Consider the following 7,299-nt stretch of genomic DNA (forward strand, 5'->3'; position numbering starts at 1 on the left):
CATCGAAGAACATACTTAAGTATGGCATATTTTTCTTTATTGTCTGTCGATTGTTGCTCACGCTCCCTCCTCGTTGATGCTGAAGCGGTAGGCGACGTTTCTGAATGTCGGTGGTACCTCAGTACCATGTATCGAGGGAGTGTTTGTAGAAGGATACGAGGATCTCACGTAGCATGACGCAATAAGTCGCGGCTAGTAGGAATTCTATTCGCTTCTGCAATGCATTTGCGCGACGTTGCAAAGATTTTTAAGTTACGGGCCCTCAAATGGGCTAGAAACAGGTGTTATATTAATCATTTCCTGCAGGTGGAATTGCGCAATAAAACTCTAGGGTTGACGAATCGCTTCTAGAGTATATGTATTGCATCGTTATAGCGGTGCTCTATTATGTGAAGTCCAGTTACCACTGCAGCCGCTGAGGTAAGACTTCGGTCAAGGGATGAATTTTATCAGCCGCCAGCAACTCGGTATGATTCTGCACGGCGGACGCATACAGACGCTAAAATGTACTGCAGTTTTGATGGGCCGTATGAAATTTGTAAGTAAATTATCCTTGGTTTGGTTTCAGAGGTTGCGGGCTGACTATGCGGCGGTATCGGCAAAAGAGGCAAACCGGTGACTCATCCGCTAGTTGGACTTGAGATCTGCAGCAAAGCTCCGCCATGATCTTCACCATCTTGTCGTTGATCGTCATCGTGCTGAAAAAACAGTTTTCATGACCGTTGCTCCGTCATTTTCATAAAAAACTGTCCTGTTGCAGCGTCTGGACCAGTATATACATAGTCTGACCCTCTCCGAAGATCGTTATAACGGAGAATTGTTATAAGCGGGTTGCGAAATACCGAGACGGAACAGAGCTCGAACCATTTTATTCGCATGCCAGCAAGGTGGTACTAATACTATTAATTTGCGGAAAAGGAGCCACAGTCGGTCACCTTTGTTTGCTGCCTGTGAAGATAGCGCAAACGTTTTCCAAGAGCATCTACAGGTGCTTCACAAAGCTGGGGTAAATGTCCTTTGCGGAAACAAATTCCCGAGGGGCTTTGTTCCGCATTGGCCCTCCTACAAAGACATTGCGTGAGTAGGCTGCGCAACCGCGTCATTACAGTCTCCACTGTTGCACTTTGGTGCACAATATTACCAGATTCAATCGTTATATCTGATATCGTTGCACTGGAGCATTGTAGTAAGCGGTTTATTTCGCCATAAAAAGAATACAAAAGTTGACGGTGCTATAGCTGTTCATCGGTATATCCGAGATATTGTTATAAACGGTATCGTTATAAGTGGACTCGACTGTATATATATATATATGTGAAAAAAGGGGGGACACACGTCGTGTCCCCCCTTTTTTTTCATAAGTTTGACCGGTGTCCAAGAAACTGTTTCTTGCAACTATATATATATATATATATATATATATATATATATATATATATATATATATATAAAGGTTGCAGTCGTCATTTGAAGTGCTATTCAGCTGTTTCCGAAATATTAATTAGTGCCGAATGACGTGACTTTGTCATGTTTCTTTGATACAGTAATGAAATAAGCGAAAATATAAGTCGAGAAAACATTCACTGTTTTTTCCGGGAGCGGGAGTCGAACCCACATCTCCGTATAACGCGTGCGGTGCACTGACCAATTATGCTATCCCGCGGCGGCTCCTTTCTCGACTGAACCGCGGGGGTTTATATTTACAAGTGCTCTGAGGACGGTCAACTAGCGCCGCCCCTCGACCACCCCGGTAGACGTTGGACGTCTTTTTTCCCTGCGGCCGTCACGTAAGACGTGGTCGGAGGTCGGGGTTAGCAATTGGCATATCCGAACTGCTGGAGCCAGAGCCCTCGTAATGCATGTAGCAGAACAGAAAGATACTTGGCGAGGGAATCGGTAAGGACACATATCAAGGTTGCAGTCCTCATTGCCAGTGCTATTCGGCTGTTGTCGATATATTTAGTAGTGCCGAATGACGTGTGTTTGTCATGTTTCTTTGATACAGTGATGAAATAAGATAAAAACAAAGTCGAGAAATCTGGGTTTGACTCCCGCTCCCGGAAAGAACAGCGGATTTTTTCTCGACCTATATTTTCGCTTATTTCATCACTGTATCAAAGAAACATGACAAACACACGTCATTCGGCACTATTAAATATATCGGAAACAGCCGAATAGCACTGGCAATGACGACTGCAACCTTGATATGTGTCCTTACCGAGTCCCTCGCCCCGTATCTTTCTGTTCTGCTACATGCATTACCAGGGCTCTGGCTCCAGCAGTTCGGATATGCCAATTGCTAACCCAGACCCCCGACCACGTCTTACGTGGCGGCGGCTGGGAAAAAAGACGTTTGTCTCCCGCGGTGGTCGAGGGGCGGCGCTGGTTGACCGTTTTCAGAGCACTTGTAAAACTAAACCCCCGCTGTTAAGTCGAGAGAGGAGCCGCTGCGGGATAGCATAATTAGTCAGTGCACCCCATGCATTATGCGGAGATGTGGGTTCGACTCCCGCTCCCGGAAAAAACGGCGGATTTTTTCTCGACTTATATTTCCACTTATTTCATCACTGTATCAAAGAAACATGACAAACACACGTCAATCGGCACTATTAAATATTTCAGAAACAGCCGAATTGCACTGGCAATGACGACTGCAACCTTAATATGTATGTATATATATATATATATATATATATATATATATACATATATATATATATATATATATATATATATATATATATATATATATATATATATACATATACATATATATATATATATATATATATATATATATATATATATATATATATATATATATATATATATATATATCAGTGTGTCGAAGCCAAAAAAATACCGGTTCGGTTACGGTTCTGGTTCACGCGAAATTATTTCATTCCGGTTGAGTTCCGGTTCGACAAAATCACGTACCGAACCGCTAAGCGAACCGGTTCTGGACCTTCAAAGGGTTCGCAAACCGGTTCGATGAGTTGAATTATCACTGAAATGAGAACAATACATTTATTAGTTTAAAACGACAGTTAAATCAAAATACAAACAAATATGCAAAATTCTGCCGTTCTCCAAGGCAGTGGCGCAGTTGCAAAGCAAACTTTAAACAATTGCGAGATATTAAAAGAACACCTGAGGAGGCAACGACCTACCAACTACTTTCTCGCCTGGGCTTTAGGTTGTCCTAGCGACTATTCATAAAGCCACCGCCGAGAGATATGACGGTGAGATATATTATCTGCCCTTTCCTTTTTTGTTGAAATCGCAATCGTCGTTATGGCATCGCCCATCACGCTAACCTTGAAGTCTTAAATTTAGGCCTGCGTACTGGCGCACCCAAATACCAGTGCTTAACACCAATCGCGCGCATGTTTTTATATTTGTAACAAAAAAGGAACATCCCACAACAGGCTCATAAATACTTTAATGAATTAGATTCTTTGGTCACCCTGAATAATTTGTTAGCTTTCACCTAATCGAATGTGTTAGCCACACTTTTGTTAAACGCAGCTTTAGTTAACCCTCAGTCACTGCATTGTTGCTCTGACCACTGCAATTTCTTTTGCGATAGCTATCCCGGATGTCACTATGTCATCGTACCGCCTGACCCCGGCAATCGTTCCGTGTGGTTCATTGCGGAATCTTATAACAGATTTTTCTGCTAGAAAATGAAAGGAGATGAAATGAGAAAATGAAAGTAGCACGAGATGGGACTTTTTTGGGTAGGCGCTTTTTAATTCGTCCACAGCAGTACACCCGTCTGCAACGAGCAGCAGTAGAAGTAATGTTGTGAGTTGCGCAGTCATTACAAGTGCACCTTCGAAAAAAAGCAGATCTGAAAGAGACAAAACTTCAGAACAAGCCGAAAAGATAATCGATGGGTGAATGGGGCATTCTGAGTTACCGGCCTGTTTATCTGCACGTGTCATCGGCTTTATTACTGTTTCTGCTTCCAAGACAAGGTGGAGGGCTGCTGGTTCTTGCCAAGAGATTAGGTGCGCACCTTAACAGTTTTTGCTGACATATCTTATGTTAGTTGTATCTGTAAAAGACGGAACTGGTCCACTGTACTGTCCTCAAAACGGACCACGGAATCACTTCGTTTGCATTGGTGACACATTTGCTTGTGAAAGGCAGGGCAAATAAAAGTATAGAGCAATATCCGCTTTTTAATGCTTGTTGTTATACTTATTCGGTTTTACTTACTTTCTGCGTAATATTTTAAAACAACGGGACTCGCCTTTTGTTTTTTGTTGTTTTCCATGGAAACACATAAAAAAAAAACTGGCGCATTTGATGCCCGTGCTACACCTCTGCTGCGAGGTGCAGCTTATGTTGCAGGCCGACAGACTTATTTTAACCAGTTCGTGATATAAAACGTGGATCAAAATCTCGATACCCGGACGTTCTCGATTTCCATCTACTTCAGAAAAGCTGTCGTGGGGAAGGGAGATTAAGGCCACTTGTGGTCAGCAGCAAACGGCTTAGCCCCAGAGCAGCTCCTGCGGTCACATTTTTCAAGTATTACAATTCGCTGGTGTCGGGCCCTTTAAACAAATTATGAAATGCAAAACATTTCTACACATCGGGTGTGGGCTTTTGCTGTTGCTCAGTGGAGCACTCCTGCAGCCTGATTGCTCCAATAAAGTTTCAACTAGGGAAGGGCAAAGTAGTTTTATATCATTTGCAAGCTGGCGGATTGACATTTTGTTTGGTCAGCATGCACTACGCTCGAGCTTCCAGCAGCAACACACCATTGCTACATTGGTGCTCATTCATTTCCCCTGGTGATACACAGAGCGTTATAGTGTTCAATTGTCTTGAGGGGAAAGTCCGTGAGCGGGTACGACGTTGATGGTACGTGAAAGAAAAGACCTGAACTGAATTGCATTGACCATGCAATATCAACAACGGAGGGTCGTACCGTTTCGGCATGAACCGGTAACCGTTATTGCTTTTTTCGGTTCAGTTCTGGTGTTCGGTTCGGTTCCGTTCCAGTTCGACCCCCTGATCCTGATATAAATATATATATATATATATATATATATATATAAACAGAAATAAGGGTTGGCAGACAAGAAAACCTCGGAAAGCAAAGCGGAGGTTGTGGCAGGTCATTGAAACCGGTAAGAAATTTGGAAACAAAAAAAGAAAGCGGAGCAAAAATGCCCACCAGGTGGAATCCGAACCCACGACCTCCAGAATACCGGTCTGGTGCGATAGCCACTACGCTACAGGCGGGGCCATTTCCCCCCGCCCCCCCCCCCCCCCCGCTTTCTGGGGTATATATATCAATGTAATTTTTTTCCTGTGCTTGGGGGTGGTAGCCAGCGCCACTCTGACTTTTCGGGATGAAGGAGACCTTCTTTTTTAATCCCCGCGACGTGACTCGAGTGTCTACGACATGTCGAGAGTGGTCAACCAGCGTTGAACCCTCTTAAGCTGCCCATGGCACCAAGACTGCCAGAACAGAGGCCCTCGCTATGCATGTAGCGAATCAGAATAGGAAATGAGGGGCCCGTAGAAATAACACAGAAATAAGGGTTGCCAGTCAAGAAAACCTCGGAAAGCAAAGGGGAGGTTGTTTTAGGTCATTGAAACAGCTAAGGAATTTGGAAAGAAAGAAAGAAAGCGGAGAAAAAATGCCCGCCAGGTGGGATCCGAACCCACGATCTCCAGAATACCAGTCTGGTGCGATAACCACTACGCTACCGGCGGGGCGATTCCCCCCCCCCCCCACTTTCTGGGCTATTTATATCAATGTAATTTTTTCCTGTGCGTGTGGGTGGTAGCCAGCGCCACTCTGACATCTCGGGTTGAAGGGGACATTCTTTTTTAATCCCCGCGCCGTGATTCGAGTGTCTACGACATGTCGAGAGTGGTCAACCAGAGTTGAACCCTGTTAACTCCATATGGCACCAAGACTGCCAGAACAGAGGCCCTCGCTATGCATGTAGCGAATCAGAAAAGGAAATAAGGGGCCCGTAGAAATAACACAGAAATAAGGGTTGGCAGTCAAGAAAACCTCGGAAAGCAAAGGGGAGGTTGTTGTAGGTCATTGAAACATATTAGGAATTTGGAAAGAAAGAAAGCAAGCGGAGAAAAAATGCCCGCCAGTTGGGATCCGAACCCACGACCTCCAGAATACCAGTCTGGTGCGATAACCACTACGCTATTGGCGGGGCGATTTTCCCCCCGCTTGCGGGGGTATTTATATCAATGTAATTTTTTTCCTGTGCTTGGGGGTGGTAGCCAGCGCCACTCTGACATCTCGGGGTGAAGACGACCTTCTTTTTTAACCCCCGCGCCGTGACTCGAGTGTCTACGACATGTCGAGAGTGGTCAACCAGCGTTGAACCCTCTTAAGCTCAGGGTTTACCACATGGTTTACCACATGGTGTGGAACCTGTGAAACTAGTTTCTCTTGATGGAGATGATGTTACAATGTTTCTGATGTTTCTTGCCCGGCGATACATCACGCGTGGTGGGTCTGGAATGACGTGCTTCATTCTTTCACTCTGGAGCAAGATGTTGTGGTGTCTTCTTAAAATTTCATTGACGTTTGGGCCAGATGGCGAATATGTCAGAGTCAGATTGGTTTGTGACCTCGAAGTGAAGGTTTTATTGCCACTAATAAGGCTAGAATGCTCCTGTTCTGATGCCTTCCCAAATTATGCAAACATATTCATTGGAACCCTTGAGACACAGTTCTTGGAGAACTTCCCTTTAAAACCACTGTTTTACAAGCAGTACATCGACGACATTTTCTTGGTTTGGTCTCATGGTGAGGAAGCCCTGAAACAATTCATATCCGATTTCAACAGTGCTCACCGTGATATCTCATTCTCACATGAGTATTCAACTTCTACAATAAATTTTCTTGACGTGCAGATAACAACTAACGGACACAGACTGGATACTTCTGTGTACAGAAAAACCACCGACCGACACCAATACTTGAACTTTCACAGCAGCCATGTGAGACACTGCAAAACGGCCATTCCATACAGCCAAGCCCTACGCTTCCGCAGAATTTCTTCTAACCAAAATGACTTTGCTTCTAATTGTGATCAGCTCCGCATTGACCTCGCACGACAAAAATACCCAGTACCACTCATTGAAGATTCAATCAGGAATGCATCAGAACAGGAGCGTTCTAGCCTTATTAGTGGCAATAAATCCTCAACTTAGAGGTCACAAACCAATCTGATTCTGACATATTCGGCATATGGCCCAAACGTCAATGAAATTTTAAGAAGACACCACAACATCTTGCTCCAG

The 7,299-nt window shown here is 44.2% G+C and overlaps 1 non-coding gene across 1 annotated transcript; it reads right to left on the reverse strand.

Annotated features, from left to right (window-relative positions):
• Positions 1-5,663: 5,663 nt before the first annotated feature.
• On the reverse strand, positions 5,664-5,736 carry Trnat-ggu (transfer RNA threonine (anticodon GGU)). The gene has a single exon. It is a non-coding gene; the product is annotated as a tRNA-Thr (tRNA).
• Positions 5,737-7,299: the final 1,563 nt, after the last annotated feature.

Source organism: Haemaphysalis longicornis, unplaced genomic scaffold, assembly GCF_048455015.1.
Source record: "Haemaphysalis longicornis isolate Haplotype H1 unplaced genomic scaffold, Haemaphysalis longicornis Haplotype H1 scaffold_13, whole genome shotgun sequence".
Classification (NCBI taxonomy): Eukaryota; Metazoa; Arthropoda; class Arachnida; order Ixodida; family Ixodidae; genus Haemaphysalis; species Haemaphysalis longicornis.